Here is an 18,853-nt window from a genome sequence, read left to right on the forward strand (position 1 = left end):
ACGAAGGTACTGACACGTGAGGAGAGTTAGACGGCATAACTTCCCCCTCGTTGTCTGGTGATAATTTCTTTATCGGTACAGATTGACTTTTATTCAAAGTAATATCAATACAATTGGTACACATATTTCTATTGGGCTCAACATCGGCTTTTGAACATAATGAACAAGCAGATTCCTCTGTATCAGACATGTTTAAACAGACTAGCAATGAAGCTAGCAAGCTTGGAATTACTTTCAATAAAATTACAAGCAATATAAAAAAACGCTGCAGCGCTTTTAACAAACACAGTTGAATAACAAAGAACTAATTTAGTATTAGTCAACAATTCTTAACGGTAAATGAATTAATTAGCAGAGGATTGCACCCATTAGCAAAAGGATGATTAACCCCTCAATACCCAAAAAACGGATATCATTAGATTCAACGCTTTTATCACAGTCAAACACACTGTCACAGGTCTGCTGTGACTGATTACCTCCCTCAAAAACGAATTTTGAAGACCCCTGAGCTCTCTAGAGACGTCCTGGATCAAGGAGGAAGAAGCAGGAAGACTGTGCTAGAATTTTAACTTTGCAACAAGGCGCTAAAAAGAAAAGGTCCCTCCCACTCATATTACAACAGTGGGAGACCTGATATAACGGTTTCTATGCAGAAAAATACGTTAGCCATGTGGAAAAAAATCATGCCCAAAAAGGATTTATCACCAAAGTACCTCACAAAACGAATAACATGCCAGTAAACATTTTAAAACAAAATTTTTCAATGTCATGCAAAGTTATCAGTAAGCCTGCTACCAGTCGCTTCTACTGCAGATAAGGCTTAAGCATTATTTCAGTATTAACAGTATTTTCTCAGTCAAATTCTAGTCCCTAGAAAATAACTCAACTGCGCATACATTTATCAGCCTGATACCAGTCGCTACTACTGCATTTAAGGCTGTACTTACATCACATGGGTAACAGCAGTGTTTTCTTAGTCAATTCCATTCCCAGAAAATATTGTACTGCACATACCTCATTTGCGGGGGACCCCGCATGCTATTCCCCTTTTCTGAAGTTACCCTACTCCTCAGAATGTCGAGAACAGCCAGTGGATCTTAGTTACGCCTGCTAAGATCACAGAAAACGCAGGCAGATTCTTCTTCCAAATACTGCCTGAGATAGAAAAAACAGCACACTCCGGTGCCATTTAAAATAACAAACTTTTGATTGAAGAATAATTAAGTAAAAACTCCAACTCCTCTCGCGACCTCCTTCTTTGTTGAGGGTTGCAAGAGAATGACTGGATATGACATGTGAGGGGAGGAGCTATATAGCAGCTCTGCTTGGGTGATCCTCTTGCAACTTCCTGTTGGGAAGGAGAATATATCCCATAAGTAATGGATGACCCGTGGACTGAACACACTTAACAAGAGAAAGATTTCCTGCAAGGAAAACCATAGAATTCGATAGGCGATACTCTCTTCACATCCCTCTGACATCCACTGAGAAATTAAATTCACACAATAACTATGGTTTTATAAAAAAACTGAAATCAAAAGCAGTAGAATCAAACTGAAACAGCTGCGTAAAGATCTTTTTCTACCAAAGACTAATTCAGAAGAAGCAAATACATCAAAATGGTAAAAACAATAAAAGTATGCAAAGAAGACCAAATTAATGATTTGCAAATTTGATCAACCTAAAAAGCCCAAGAAATGGCAATTGAACTTAGTAGAATGAGCTGTAAATCTTTGAGGCGGAGCCTGCCCTGCCTCAAAATAAGCCTTGAAAAACAAACGCTTTAATCAGGATGCCAAAGAAAAGGCAGAGGCTTCCTAACCTTTTCTGGAACTAGAAAAAAAACAGCAAATCAACTAGAATTCTTCTGAAATCCTAGTAACCTCGATATAGAATTATAAAATTCTTACTATATCCAAAGGATGTAAAGAACTCTCAAAGAATGCTTTAGGAATAGGACACAAAGGAGGAACAAGAATATCTCTACTAATATTGTTCAGATTCACAACCTTGGGAAAAAAAGAAGTCCACAAAACAACTTATCTAGATAAAAAAATTCAAAAAAGGAGACAGACAAGACAGAGCAGACAAATCAGAAACGCTTGTAGCAGAAGACCTGGCCACCAGGAGGAGGCAAAGACCCACCAGCCAAAGGCTTAAATACTCAGCCCACTTCCCCTATCCCCCAGTCATTCAGCTGAGGAACAAGGAACAGTGGAAGCATCATCAAGGTGAAAAGGTGCCAGAAGATACAACAACAACAACAACAACACCTCCAAAAACTTAAGGGGGGCTGTGGACTCTTTCCAATGGAAGAAAAGGAAATTATCAGGTAATCATAATTTTAATGGAAGAGTGTCCACAGCCGCATTCATTACTTATGGGAAATTTATACCCAAGCCAAAGAGGACACAGAATGGAAATACGGGAGGGTAAGAGGTAGACCAATGAAGGCACCTACCAAAAAACAAATTCCCAGAAAACAAAATCCTGTTTCGTCTGAAAACCGGGAACAACATTATTGAAAGAAAAAACAAAAAAACGACCCCGGGGATGCAAAGTCACCGACAGTCCAAAGGACCTGAAGAAAATAACCAAGATCCGCTCGCTAGGCTCCCTGGACATAAAAGAGAAAAATGACCATAGAGAAACAAAGGATCCTAAGGACCGGCGTATGCATAAACCGTTACACAGCGTGGACGAGCAGCAACCACCGATCCGGATAGTGAAGGGAAAATCCCTTACAGCAGCCAAGACCCACCCCCAGGCCACAATAGACTGAGGATGCCTCACAAGCAAGGATAAACTTCCGCAGCCGAAGAAGATTGAGAGAAAGACGATCATGCTAAAGGCGTGAGAGGAAGCACAGCCGCTACCTGAAGAAACACAAAACATCAAGCTCCTTCGCAACCTAGATGGTGTAGATCAACACACCAGGCCGCAGAGCAGCCGAAACTCAGAGAACCAATCCTCTCGACAACAGAGGAATCCCTAAGGATCCTCCTTCTCCAGAGGGAGTAAAGAAACTCTGCTAACAGACCCTTAAAGCTTGTTAGCAACCAAGGTGCAATAGCATCAGCAGAGTCAAACTGCAAACCCACCACTCGCTAGGTAGCGAAGCTAACCAACAGGCTCTTACAGCTGACATAAAGCCCCACCCCCGCACGAGGAGAGAAAACAACCAGGCATGCATTGGAGAAAAAAAGACCAGAACCCAGGGATAATTCCCACAAACTGGAGAACACAGAATCCCAAAGGGCAAGCCCACAAGGCAACATATGAGTAGTTAAGCCATTCAGAATCGAACCTTGATCTGAAAGAGCCATAAGATGGTTAGATCTAAGTCGAGCATCTAAGATAACAAGATGAATTCCCCGAAAAAACAATTACCAACGTGACCCTTCCTTCCACGGGGAACCAGAGTCCCCCAGATGAAGAGACTGTCGGACGTGTCCCCAAGACACCTAAACCATCTACAGATGAATGCACAGGAACTGAACGCCGCAAAGAGCACAGAGGCGGCAAACCCAAAAGGCACCCCCCTCCAGGGGAGTCTGCTACAGGCCATAGGAGAAAGGTCAGACAGACCATCCAGAGCCCTACAAAAAAGGAATAAGATCTATGTGAGACAGCCTCTCAAGCCCCCACAACACCGGAAGCAAGGCAACTAACGTGCAATCATGTGCCAAGCAAAGGTCCGCAAAATGCAGAGACAAGAAAGACAAAGGTCAAACAGGCTAGAGTCCAATCCTAGACCTAATGAGGACAATAGGGAAAATAACCCCTAAGAAAGGAAGGCACAGAAGCCAGACCTCACCACAGGTACCCAATCTGCCAACAATTCCAAGCTCCCCAAGGAGAACAATGGAACCCATACTGACCCAAACCCCAAGGGGAAAACAGGGACAAGGAGAGATAGTCAGAACTTGGACTGACAGAACCCTAGACTCCCCTCCCAAACCTACGATGAGATCCAAGAAGAAGGGGTCAGATTTCACTAGTCAGAACCCGAGGCCACATGCCCCAAACTGGACCAACAAGCTGGCAGACTAACTCATTGAGGAAAAGGAAGACCTTGAAGAGCAAGCACAGGACGACACAGGATATATACTGCATTAAAACATGCATCCCGAGTCCAAGAAGAAAAACCCCGGACCAGCAGTCATGAGGCACAGGATTCAAAGGGCCGAGCTCACCTCGGTTCCTGAACCCTAAGGGGTGGCAGAAACTACAGAAACACTAGTGGAAACACCAGGAACACGAGAGTGAGCTGCAACCGAAGATTCCATTAGAGCATCAAAAGCTCCCCGAAGTGGAGGTAGGAGTAAGTAGCCACCTCAGCATAACCCGACCTATACTAGCCCCCCCGACGGTACCTAGTCTCTAGAGGAACCACCAAGGGCAGCCCAAAAGGCCAGAACCGCACACAGCAGGAAGGACTTCACCCCTCAGGCCGGAGATGCGAAGGGACGCGGTGGAACTCCACTGGCCCATGTCTCCAGAGCAGACTGACACGGCCAGCCCAAGCGCTCCTGACATCCAGACTCAAAGGTCGCAATGTAAGTGTAGTGTAAAGAAGAAAAAAAAACAAACAAAAACAAGTGAACCAGTAGGTCCCATCGTGGAAGAACTAAATCCAAGCAATCCCAGAATTCTCGTAGGGAAAAAATATAAAGTAAATAAACTGGACACAGAAAAAATAAACAAGGGCACCCTAAGGCATCTGCCCAGAAGGAACTATGTCTCAGCAGGACCTGCCAAACAGAGATCGGACCCCTCAGAAAAAGAGGGTAGGAAATCTCATAATAGACCGACCGGAGATAAAATTAACCCCATAGTCTATTCCGAAGGACCGTGCTAGAACTGAGAAGTCCCCGGACGATAAAGTAGAGGATCCCCCAACAAATCAAAAAGACATCGTAGTAGGGTCACGCAGCCGCACAATCCTATAATGAAAAGAACAACATAGGGGAACAATCACCCCCGGGGGAATATTATAGTGCCATTCACGATCTGAACTCCTAAGATAGGCAGGCAGGCACATAACTACAAGAAAACCTCGGGATCTTGCAGACGAATCAGCGCCAATAAAATAGTAAAACGAAAATGTCTCGCCATCTCCGAGGAAAACAATCCACCCTGCACGGAGGAGACATCAAAGTCAGGGTCACCTGCGAAAACAAAAGGAGTGTGCAATTGGGAAGGCGCCTCCTGAGGAACAGAGCCCCAGGAGGCCGATGGCTCAGCAGATCCAAGGTCCCCCGAGCCCAAGGGACCCGGCAAATTATGCAGGCACAAGAGAGGCAAGAGTGGTAGACTTGCGACAACGACTCATAATCTGATAAAGCAATAGTCCCGGCATCAGAATCATCCATGGCTAGGACTAATATAAAACGCCCAATATTGAAAAACAAACGACTGGCACCTGACACATAATGGCTGGGGAACTCGCCACCTCCTATGACCAGGCTTCAGCGGAGCAGACTCTACCATCGCCACTTGGTCAGGTATGCGGAAGGGGAAGAATCCCCACCCAAGCGTAAACACGCACAGTCAGCAGATGCCCCTCGAAATCCAAAAAGCACGCCACAGAAAGGTGGCAAAACTAGGCCCACATAAAAGGATATGCAAGACTACACAACAGGCATAAACCCCATAACCCGAAGATTTTTAGTCCTAGGCCGTACATTCACAAGCCCAGAAAAAACCCCACTATGCAACGCATAGAGTAATTAATGCTACGTGTCTCACCCTCAGAGCCCATACACACATACCCTATGCAGGTTGAATCACATAAGAAACATGATAAGAGACCCCTTCCCCATTCACCAAACCACCCTAAGGAGGAAATATGCCTTGATTCCAAGATCTGTACTGAAGGTACCTCAGCGAGGCCCATACTACACTGTCATAATAAATCACATTACAGACAATGTAATAAAATGAAACGATCTTACCGGATTCTACGACGTGGAACAGGAACACGGCTCTTCAAGTGTGATGAATAGTGGCAGCGCCTCTGTCATGGACTCGAGAGAAGACAGCAGGTAGCGAAGTTTGACAATGCCAAGTGCTGAAAGGAGCTGTTATAACGAGTCGGGATGGTGTCGCTCCCACTGCATCTCCGAACTTTCACCCAGGCCCTCCACGAGAGGCTAACAGGACTACTTAAAACTCCTGTCCTCATGTCGAAGGGTAGCACCATCCATAAGAGATATATTAAAATTAAATACAAGTATAACAAATGGAAAAAAATAAAAATAAAACAAACTTCTGACACTTATCTGCCAACATCCTGGGACGAAAGGCAAAGAATGACTGGGGGATAGGGGAAGTGGGAGGAGTATTTAAGCCTTTGGCTGGTAAGTCTTTGCCTCCTCCTGGTGGCCAGGTTCTTATTTCCCATAAGTAATGAATGCAGCTGTGGACTCTTTCCTATTAGGAAGAGAATAGGCTCAAAGGAAAAAGCCAGCAAAATCTTTAAACCAAATAAGACTCCAAAAAGAGAAATTAATAAACAGGCTTGATACCAACCAAAGCCTGAACAAAACAGTAAATATCAGGAAGTTTAAACAAGCTTTCTAGAAAATGCAAGGATCTTTCCAAAGAATTCTTAGGATTAGGACACAAAGAAGGAACAACAATTTCTCTATTAATGTTAGAATTCACAACTTTAGGTAGAAATTTAAATGAAGTCCGCAAAACCGCCTTATCCTGATGGAAAATCAGAAAAGGAGATTCAAATGAAAGAGCAGATCATTCGAAAACTCTTCTAGCAGAAGAGATTGCCAAAAGGAACAACACTTTCCAAGAAAGTAGTTTAATGTCCAAAGAATGCATAGGCTCAAACGGAAGAGCCTGTAAAGCCTTCAAAACCAAATTAAGACTCCAAGGAGGAAAGATTGATTTAACAACAGGCTTGATACGGACCAAAGCCTTACAAAACAGTGAATATCAGGAAGCTTAGCAATCTTTCTTTGAAATAAAACAGAAAGAACTGATTTGACCCTTCACAAAACTTGCAGACAAACTTATCCAAACCATCCTGAAAAAACTGTAAAATCCTAGGAATTCTAAAAGAATGCCAAGAGAATTTATGAGAACACTATAAAATATAGGTTTTCCAAACCTGATAATACATGTTCCTTGAAATAGACTTATAAGCCTGCAACATAGCGATAAAAACAGTGTCAGAGAAACCTCTATGACTAAACACTAATCAATTTCCATACCCCCAAATTAGTAATTTGAGATCCCGATGGAAAAATAGTCCCTAAAACAAGAGGGGTGGCCAAAGAGAAAGCGGCCAAGGATGGCAACTGAACATCCAAACAAGATCAACATACCAAACCTGTGAGCCCATGCTGATGCTATCAGAAACACATGACACTGTTCCAATATGATCTTGGAAATCACCTATAAAGACAAAGTCATGAACACAGAATCCATCTAGAAACCCAAAAACAAGTGACCCTTGTCTGAGGAATCACAAAACTCTTAGGTAAATTAAATCATCTAACCATGTATTGAAGAAACAAAACTTAGTTGATTCATGAGGGATTCCACAAAAAGAAAAGTCCATATATTAGAATACTGCTCTTTCATATGTATGTATTGGGTACTTCTAAAGTGCGTCTAATCACCCGTAAGGGACTCAAGAAGTTGCTCATTTAATCTACCTCGGAAGGATGAAAGGCTGAATGGACCTCGCTGGGAATCGAACCTGCAACCCTCAGGTTGCTACAGAGCTCAGCCACAGTGCATGAGCATGCTGAGCTATCTGTCTGGCTTTAATAAAATAAAAGTTTAATCTAATACCAAAATACCATCCAAATAAGGAAGCACCACAATACCCTACTGTCTGAAGATAATAAGAAGGGCACCAGGTACCTTTGAAAAGATTCATAAAGCTGTCACTAAATAAAAGGGAAAAGCAGCAAATTGGTAAAGTTTAAAAAGAAAATCTCAGAATCCACAAGTGGTCTGAATGAAATAAAATATGAGGATAAACATCCTGAAAAATGGAGTGGACAAGAAATTACCTTAACAAAAAGGCATAATAATCGCCAACTTAAAAGTTGAGACTCTAATAAAACAATATAAAAGTCTTCAGAACCAAGAATGGACTGAATAAACCTTTCTTCTTAGGGACAAAGAAAATAATTGACTGCCGTAAAATGAATTTATGACCCTTGGGTCTAGAGCAAGCGTTTGTAGTCAGGACATTCACCAACTGATCTACATCACCTGACTATAAGTAGGGCAGAAAAAAACCCTCAAACTCCAGAAATAGTGGAGATAATAGAAATCAAACAAAGTATTAGCCTAACAAGAGAGAGAATAAAATATATTTGAAATCATATTAATATAGTAAACATAATTAAATGAATACATCTAAAGTAAATAAACAGAGTTACATACTTAAGAATCTGAAACTGCTTATGCTTACTGTTCAACAAAGGTTGAGAGAACAGTACTGTTAGCCACAGATAAAGCTGAGCTAAAAATATAATAAGTACGTGAATATGCTCTACTAAGCTTATATTCAACTTCTAAAGAATCCTGAAAATAGAAATAGTAGTACAGTCCCAAGAGGGAATCAGAATATAATACAGATAGTATATTGAATAGGAAAAAAAACTCAAAAGCAAAAATGTTAAAATCCAGATTTGAAAAGCATTATTAACATAGTTAATAGGAGGATTAGACTCCTAAAAGCTATAAATAGAAAAATTTATTTAACAAAAAATATTCAAATGAAAAAAAGAAAAATTTTCAACAGACTGTCTGATACAGGATCTTTTGAGCCAAAGAAACCTTCCGCAGTAGAATAAACTTAAGTATGCTGTCGGTCAGAACAAAATTAATTAAATCTTAATTTTGAAAGATCTCGTAAGTTTACTTAAAGGCATAATAGCAGTCATAACCTTTAATGATATAAGCATATAAGCAACATGTGATGTTTGCAGATGAAATCAAGTACATAAACTGAATATGTAAAAAAACAGTAAATGTTATTGCACAGGTAGAAACATTGCTTAAAAAATGAAAAGAAGACACTTAGCTTTGTAGAATTGTGTTCCAGGGCATCAAAGCATCTACAGTAATATAAGAGTCATGATCAGACATCTCGCAAAACAGAAAAAGAAAAACAACAACATTAGGCAAACATTCAATTTGCACAATTTAACAGTTTAAGTAGAGAAAAACAAAAGCAGGCATAATAGCTTTCAAAGTTCATGAAAATAGCGAGCAATAGAGGGAGAGGGGTAAAATAACAAAAATTTGGCACCTAGAATGACGCATTAAGCAAAAGAAGTTAAAAAATGCTGGCGCAAAATTAACACCAGGAAATGACAACTCGAGTTATAACAAACGCGATTTCGTGCCAAAAAAACTAGCGTCAACAAAGACGCAGGTAATTACGAAATTTGCACCATCAAAGGTGCCACTTTGCGCCAAGAATTACGCAATAAAAAACAGCATTTTGCGCCCTTGCGGGCCTAGATTTGCCCGCGAAAAAATGAAAGTCAAATTGGAAAAATACTGAACCCCAGGTAAGAAAAAAGTTTAAATAAACTCCCAAACATGATGCCTATACTGAAACTGTTTAGACTGCAAATGGAACTACACATAGACCTGACTGATGATAATTTTAAGTAAAAAACATATATTTTAAACTTTATATTAATACATAAAGCGCCAAACCATAGCTGAGAGTGTCTTAAATAAAGATACATACTTACCGAAAGACACCCATCCACAGACAGCCAAACCAGTACTGAAAACTATCAGCAAAGGTAATGGTTTATAAGAGCATATTGTTGATCTGAAAAGGGAAGTAGGAGATGAATCCCTACAACCGATAACAGAGACCCCTTTGAAAAGTTTTGCCTTGAGGGAAACCAAAAAATCAATAGGTGAGGGGTGTATTTATAGGCATTTTGAGGTTTGGGAAACTTTGCCCCTCGTGGTAGGACTGTATATCCCATATGTCACTAGCTCATGGACTCTTGCCAATTGCATGAAAGAAACAGGGTGGGGTCTTCTGGACTTATCACCATGAAATAAAGGAATTTATCAGGTAAGATACAAAATTATGTTTTCTTTTATATAGATGATAAGAGTCTTTGATCCATTACTCCTTTTACCAAAAGAAAAAAACACTCAAAAACAGAAGAATCATTTTTATATAATTTTATAAATGCAATTCAAAAACTGAAAACTGAGTTCTAGACAGAAACAACTGACAGCAGCTTGATATGAAGCAAAAACATAAACATGGTAGAATTTAGTAAAAGTATGCAAGGATAACCAAGTAGCAGTCTTGCAAATTTGTTCCACAGAGGCCTAATTCTTGAATGCCCAGGAAGTGGCTACAGAACGAGAAGAATGAGCTGAGATACACTTAAGAGGAGTTTGACATGCTTCTACATAAGCCATATGAATTAAATTGCTTAATGCAAGAGGACAGAGCAACAGAAGATGACTTCTGCCCCTGCGCTTACCTGAAAAATGAACAAACAAATCAGTAGTCTGTCTGAAATATTATCTTGAGGTTAATAAAGATTTCAGAGCCCAGACAACATCCAAGTTATGAAGAAGTCTCAGAAGAATTCTTAGGATTGGGACAAAGGCAATAAACCACAATGTCCCTACTAAAACTGTTAGAGGCAACAACTTTAGGCAGAAAAGCAAAGTAAGTTGTCAAAACAGCATTATCCTTATGAAAAATCAAATAAGGAGTATCAGAAGACAGTGCAGACAACTCGGACACTTGTCTAGCAGATGAAATAGCCACAATAAATGAATCTTTGCAAGAAATAAGCTTAATGTCCACGTTATGCATAGGTTTAAAAGGAGGAGACTGCAAAACTTTCAGAACCAACCCAATTAAGATTCGAAGATGAGAAATAGGTTTGATTACAGGCTTTATTCTAGATAATGCCTTTACAAAACTATGCACATCAGAAACCCAACCTTTTAAAGAACTGGCATAAAGACCTTTCTGCAAGCCATCTTTAAGAAATTCAAGAATTCTAGGAATCCTAAAAGAATGCCAAGAATAATCATGAGAAGAACACCAAGAGATAAAGGCTTTCTTCTAATTCTTCTAATAACCAGTTTCCTAGCCTAAACAAGAGTATTAACAGACTCAGAAAAACCATCTCTGACGAAGAACTACCCGTTCAATCTCCACGCCATCAAGCTTAGAGATTTTAGAACTGGATGGAAAATATGACCTTGAGACAGAAGATCTTTTCATAAAGGAAAAGGCCAGAGCTGATAACTGGACATCTGAACCAGATCCACAAACAAAACTCTTCAAGGCCATTTGAGAGAGATTAGAATCATTGATGCATTCTCTTGCCTGATCATGGCTATTACTCTGGATGACAGAACCTAGCTAACCTGAAAAATGAACAAAAACAAAAAAAACAAAACAAAAAGAGAATAATCCTATGAATTGCCCAGAGTTACAAACTATTTATGGGCAGCCTGGCCTCCCAGGGTGCCCAAACTCCTTGAGCAAGACGTGAATGCCATACAGCACAAAACTGGACAGACTTGCATCTGTCAAAATTACAGTAAGAATGAGCAAAGCTTGCTCCCTGAGAAATGTACTGGGGAACTAACCACCACGAGAGAGATTGCCTTACAAGAGAACTCATGAAGATAATTTGTGATCAATGAGAGTGATTCATGTTCCACTGATTTAGCATGCATAGCTTAAGAGGCCTTATATGAAGCAGAGCAAAAGGCATCACACATCTGATGCAGCCACTATCAAACCTATTACTTCAATGCAGAAAGCTACTAAAGGGAAAGGGATTCAGACAAGCAGATGTTAACTTTGATTACTCAGACAAAGGTGAGATTGTCTCTAACAGAGACAAGGATTTCAAATAACGTTTTGGCAAATTAATTTTCCAACCATGAATCTGAAGAAATAACAGTTGGTTGACATGAGATTCTGCTAAAAGTATAGATGGAGCTTGAACCAAGATAGTGTCCGAATAGGGGAAAACAGAACTGAGACCTTATAACTGAAATCAAGGCACCTAGAACTTTTGTAAAGGTTCTTGGTGCAGTGGCCAGACAGAATAGAAGAGCCTCAAACTGATAATGTTTGTCCAGAAAGGAAAACCTCAGAAACTTGTAATGATCCAAATGAATAGGAACATGCAGATAGGCATCCTTTATGAATAAAAGGAAGGAATAAAATGAAGGATAGTCCTGATGGTTTCCAATTTGAAAGTTGGAATCCTGACAAATTTGTTCAAATCTTTAAATCTAGAACATGCAGAAAGGTTCCCTCTTTCTTGGGAACTATGAAGAGATTTGGGTAAAACCCCTTTCCCTGTTCTATAGAAGGAACTGGGACTATAACTCCTTTAGATTCTAAATCTGTAACACATTGAAGAAATGCCTGAGCTTTCACCGTGTTCCTTGGTACCCTTGAAAGAAAAAAAAATCTGTCTCTGGGAGTCTTTGAATTGAAGCCTATTAAATACCCCTGAAAGACTATGGAGCAAAACCATGCATCCAGAAAATGCATCAATCTGCCACTACCAGAGATACTGGCCTGGGGGCTGCATCTTCATGTTGACTTAGAAGTAGGGGTGGAATTTTTGGACTGCTTAGACTGGTACCAATTGGCACCATGTCGTCAGGGCTTAACTGCGCTGCTTTGATTTGTAAAAAAAGGCAGCTGATTTTTGCTCCTTGTTCTAAGGAAAGGAACAAAATTGACCAAAAGTTTTCATTTTACCCTTAAACTTCTTATCTTGTGGAAGAAACTTACTCTTGCCACCAGTAGTTGGTAAAATGATATTGTTCAATTCAGTCCCAAAACGTCTATTACCTTGAAAAGGAATAGAAAGTATTTATCCTTAGAAGCTGCATCAGCAGACCAAGAATTAAGCCATAAAGCATGTCTGGCAACAACTGGAATACACAAATCTTTAGAGATAATTCTAATAAATATCAAGAATAGCATCACGCACAAAAGTATTAGCACATTTAAGTGTCTCTAAAAGTTCTAGGAAATTCTCTTACAGAGTCAACCAGAACCTGAACAGAGATTCCATTTAGAGATAGCAGCTGATACATCAGCAATTGCAGGTTTAAAAACAGAATTTATGCTTACCTGATAAATTACTTTCTCTTGCGGTGTATCCAGTCCACGGATTCATCCTTACTTGTGGGATATTCTCATTCCCTACAGGAAGTGGCAAAGAGAGCACACATCAAAGCTGTCCATATAGCTCCCCCTCTGGCTCCGCCCCCCAGTCATTCGACCGACGGTTAGGAGAAAAAGGAGAAACCATAGGGTGCAGTGGTGACTGTAGTTTAAACAAAAAATTTTAACCTGACTTAATTGCCAGGGCGGGCCGCGGACTGGATACACCACAAGAGAAAGTAATTTATCAGGTAAGCATAAATTCTGTTTTCTCTTGCAAGGTGTATCCACTCCACGGATTCATCCTTACTTGTGGGATACCAATACCAAAGCTTTAGGACACGGATGAAGGGAGGGAACAAGTCAGGTAACCTAAACGGAAGGCACCACTGCTTGCAAAACCTCTCTCCCAAAAATAGCCTCCGAAGAAGCAAAAGTATCGAATTTGTAAAATTTGGCAAAAGTATGCAGTGAAGACCAAGTCGCTGCCTTACAAATCTGTTCAACAGAAGCCTCATTCTTGAAAGCCCATGTGGAAGCCACAGCTCTGGTGGAATGAGCTGTAATTCGTTCAGGAGGCTGCTGCCCAGCAGTCTCATAAGCCAATCGGATGATGCTTTTCAATCAGAAGGAAAGAGAGGTAGCAGTCGCTTTCTGACCTCTCCTCTTACCGGAATAGACAACAAACAAAGATGATGTTTGTCTGAAATCCTTAGTTGCTTGTAAATAGAATTTCAAATCTAACACCACATTCACTTTACCCTCCCGTGGAGATGCTACTTGTTAGAGCGGAAAAGAGAATGACTGGGGGCGGAGCCAGAGGGGGAGCTATATGGACAGCTTTGCTGTGTGCTCTCTTTGCCACTTCCTGTAGGGAATGAGAATATCCCACAAGTAAGGATGAATCCATGGACTGAATACACCTTGCAAGAGAAATATATCCAGAATGGAGTTAAGATTTTCTTAAAGAGGAATAAAGTCTCCTTATCTAAATGTGTCTTTAAAAGAAAACATATGTTCCACAGGAAGAGTAGTTTTCTTAACTAAGGCAGAAATATCATCATAGCATCATCCACATTAGGAACATTATCAAAATGCTCATACGCAGACTGAAAAGGGTAAATTTTTTGAAATATGGGAGGACTAAAAATACTTAAAGGCTTAAGCCAATCCTTAGCCACAATTTTAGAGACAACCATAGGAACAGGCACAAATTCAGACAATTCATCCTAATATTTAAAATAAGTATCTAGCTGATCCTTAAACGTCTCCCCAGCAGAGGTATCATCTGAAATATGCAAAGCAAGCAATACTTGCAGATTAACTCAGTAAATAAAAGCACAGAGGGTGATAAATCAGTATTAATAGCCTGACAAACTCCATGATCATCAGATAACACTTCCCCTCAGACATTACTGACTCAAACACCAATACTAGAAGGCAAATCAGACACTGACCTTTTCTTTTTACATGGAAGGGGGAATGTAGCCATCAGATATATGATTGTGGACTGTATGTACTCCCTCAGATAAGGAGGGGAGTCCAATTGTTCCTATAAAGAACAGACAGAATTAGAGAAAATCCCTTAGAAGCCAAAGATGCAGTAGGTTGGTCACTATGTATACATTTTTGATGACAAACATTACACAATTGAGCAGAAGGGAGAACCTCAGCCTGTTTGCATAAAACATTTTTAAATTATAGAAAAAAGCTGTAATAGCTTCCAAATCTGGATTAGGTCTAGCTTGCAAAGAATCAGCATGGTCCATGGCAACTACAGAGGAGAGGGGAACCCACACCAACCACCCAACCTCTACAAAAAGCGGTGACCACAGCATCCAGAATATAAACAAAAAAGGCACCAAATGATCTTGTGCACACAAGCACTCACGCCCACACACAAACACGCTCACCAAGCCCCAAAATAATAGTGCAAAAAAGTAACATATAAGAAATATCTTTCTGAGCTCAAAGTATATGTGCTAATGAAGCTAGCACTAAAAAGCTGGCCAAAGGCATTCCTAATGGTTTTCATTATAATGGTTTTCATTATAAGATAAAGCCGCCCCCAAAACATAAACTTACCTCAAAAACTTTTAATCTAGTTAGAATGTTATCAGTAGAAGGTTTTAAAGAGACAGTCTATATTAAAATTGTTATAGTTTAAAAAGATAGATAATGCCTTTACTACCCATTCCCCAGCTTTGCACAACCAACATTGATATATTAATATACTTTATAACATTTAAGCCTCTAAATTTCTGCCTCTTTCTAAGCCACTACAGGATACTGCTAGTTCATGTGGGCAACATAGATAACATTGTTTTCACACCCAAGGAGTTATTTAAAAGTTAGCACATCACAGTACTAAATGGCAAGTCAATATATAATAAATAAAACGTCATGTGATCAGGGGCTGTCAGAAGAGGCTTAGATACAGGGTAATCAGAGGTATAAAGTATATTAATATAACGTGGTTATGCAAAACTGGGGAATGGGTATAAAAGGGATTATCTTTTACAACAATAACAATTCTATTGTAGACTGTCCCTTTAAGCATGTCATGGAGTAAGAAAATAAAGACAAATAAGTGCAAAGGAAGTTTCCTGCACTAAATGTCAGAAAATAAAAAAAAATAAAAAAATAAAGAGATAAAAGATAAGTTTAATGCCTAATCCTTCAAATATCTCCCTCATGACTAAGTCAGTACTGAAGAGGGGAACTCCAGGGACCTAACCAGGAAACCCCCCCCAAAAAAACATCTTCATTCACCTACATCCAGGCAAAGACAAGGCTGATTACTATAGAGGTGGGAAGGTTTATATAGCGTTCTGAGGTTTGGGAATCTTTGCCGCCTCCTAGTGGCAGGAAAGGTAATTCCCAGGAGCAATGGATCGTTGGACTTTTATCACCTATAAGAAAGAGATAGAATATTTTTGTACATAGGATGGGAAGAAATGCAATAATTGTATTATTAATAAGTGTAGATGGTGCAGACCCTTTATACTACATACCATATTAAAGAAGCAAGAAAGAGAGAAAGTGTAAATATACTTAACTTCAAAAAGCAAGGGATTTCAGCAAATCTCACAAATACATACCAGATAATCTGAATATTAATACTTTTCATTTATTTTGGTATCAGACAAGTTACACTCTACACAAGTGGCACCACTACCGGTGGCCATCAAGACATATACTAGTACCAATACATAATTATCAACACAGCACACAATTAAAAGCATGGCCAGCTCATAAATAGTATAGAAACACAGGCTTATAGCAACTGCAAAATCTCTACCAGAGGGTAGCCCCACTTTCCTGTGGGAATCTGCCACCTTAGTTCACCAATTGGGGATCTATACAGTGCTTGAAATGGTCATTGAGAACACACAGTATTCATGACATATGTATGTATATAACAACATAAGTAGAAAATGGATAGACAACACCCCTGCCAGAGGATGACATTGCAATCCAAGGCAGCTATATGTTATCATGGGTCACTATGTCTATCCATATACAGGTATAAGGATAGCAAGTGAAGTTAAGCTTTCCACCAAAAAATCCACAGATAGCAAGGGTACTGCAATTTGTCAGTACAGGTCAGTTCATTAGGGTCCTTAAGCCATTCCTTATTATGCATGTCATGCTCAATAGCGTATAAAGCATATAGAAGGGTACAAAGTTACTTTTCTTTTTTGAGGGATTCAACATCAAGGATCCTGTTTGTCAATAAGAGATCCTGCAGCATGTATCCAACTTAAAATAACTGTGTGTTCAAATTCAGAGCGTTAGCGTGTGACGTCCTAGATGTGTTACTGGACCAGCTTCAGTTGCTATCCTTATACCTGTATATGGATAGACAAAGATCCCCATGAGTAACCCCTGATAACATATAGCTGCCCTGGATTGCTGTGTCATCCTTCGTCTATCCATTTTCTACTTATGTTGTTATATACATACATATGTCATGTATACTGTGGGTTCTCAATGACCATTTCAAGCACTGCATAGATCCCCAATTTGTTTACTAAGGTGGCAGATTCCCATTGGAAAGTGGGGCCACCCTCTAGTAGAGGTATTGCCGCTGCTATAAACCTGGGTTTCTATACTATTAATGAGCTGGCCATGCTTTTAATTGTGTGCTGTGTTGATAATTTTGGATTGGTACTAGTGTATATGTACTGATGCCCACCGGTATTGGTGCCACTTGTGTGGAGTGTGACTTGTCTGATACTAAAATAAATTAAAAGTATTAATATTCAGATTATCTGATATATATTTGTGAGATTTGCTGAAATCCCTTGTTTTTTGAAGTTAAGTATATTTACACTTTCTCTATATCTTTCTTGCTTCTTTAATTTAATAACAAAATGCAAAATGAGTGAACATAAAACAAATCTAAATCAAATCAATATTTGGTGTGACCACCCTTTGCCTTCAAAACAGCATTAATTCTTCTAGGTCAAGGATTTCGTAGGAAGGTAGTCAGGTGCATGATTTAACAATTATAAGAAACAGGTGTTAATGATAATCAATTGAATATGTAGGTTAAAACGCAATCATTAACTTAAACAGCTGTGTAGGATGTATAAAACACGGGCGAGGAACAGCCAAACTCTGCTAAGAAGGGGAGGTTGCAGAAGCCAGTTTGATGTAAAAAGTCATACACCATGGCAAAACTTGGCACAGCATTTTTCACACCAGTCCAATATTTTTACATTTTACTGTACATCTGAGTTGTACTGAATTACATAGATGCTGAGTGTGTGCATTATATCTCTTGTGCAGAGCAGTTGGGACCAATCTATATGTTACTACACTAAAGCAAGCAGGGAAACATTTATCACATTTTACATAAACAGTATAATATTAATACAAATATAGCGTTTTAAGTACTACAACAATGTAGTTCGCACTGCATCATATGAAAGCAGCATTATTTACCATCACTAAATTATAAATAAAAGCTAATTAGCACCTCTCTTACCCTATAGGCTGGAATCCATTGAATAATGTTGTTTCCTTTAGGTTTACTAGACCCTATACATGCTACATATTGATAATTCTTCCCAGAAAAGCTTTAAACAGGTTTAACCTAAGAGCAAAACTCTGCACATTTTTATTAACAAAAGGACACATTTGAATGTTTATAAACATGTATTCGGACCCAGGCAGCACAATATCTTGAGCCAGCCCTGTTAACACATATACAAATTTCTTTAATTATACAGCAAATAATATTCAAAAGTGTACTATGTTAATTACTGGATAAATGCATTTCATGAACCTCCCTGTCATTTTAAATACCGCCATGTTAGAACTTAGGTTACACTCCAGGTATCGTCACATGTGCAGTAGATCTCCTTCAAACAAACCATCACTGAAATGCAATAAAAATGTAAATAAGGGAATAACCATAATACTATGCATTTAAAATGTATTTTGTTTTTAATTTCCCTTTAATTGTGCTTACCACTATAAAAGGTCTGCATTATGGGTAAATTAACCTAAAGCTATACAGACATGAAATCAAGAGTATTTTCTTTATAGCTACATATTCTCTTTTCCTCAATGAAAGAAGTGGTTTTCATAAATGTTTTGTAGATGATCCATTTATATAGCCTATGCATACATTTTTTTTTAAATAAAGAAAATGTATAGTTT

The 18,853-nt window shown here is 39.3% G+C and overlaps 1 protein-coding gene across 3 annotated transcripts in view; it reads right to left on the reverse strand.

Moving 5' to 3' along the window:
- The window catches only part of ANKRD50 (ankyrin repeat domain containing 50), a 242,600-nt gene that overhangs the window by 32,523 nt on the left and 191,224 nt on the right, over window positions 1–18,853 (reverse strand). The window contains exon 5 of one of the 3 annotated variants that reach the window (XM_053703633.1): window positions 14,976–16,095. The exons of the other annotated variants lie outside the window; for them this stretch is intronic. The gene's annotated coding sequence lies outside the window, so the exon portion shown is untranslated. Of the gene's footprint in view, window positions 1–14,975; window positions 16,096–18,853 lie in introns of those variants that run through there. 3 annotated transcript variants of the gene reach the window in all.

Source organism: Bombina bombina, chromosome 2, assembly GCF_027579735.1.
Source record: "Bombina bombina isolate aBomBom1 chromosome 2, aBomBom1.pri, whole genome shotgun sequence".
Lineage (NCBI taxonomy): Eukaryota > Metazoa > Chordata > Amphibia > Anura > Bombinatoridae > Bombina > Bombina bombina.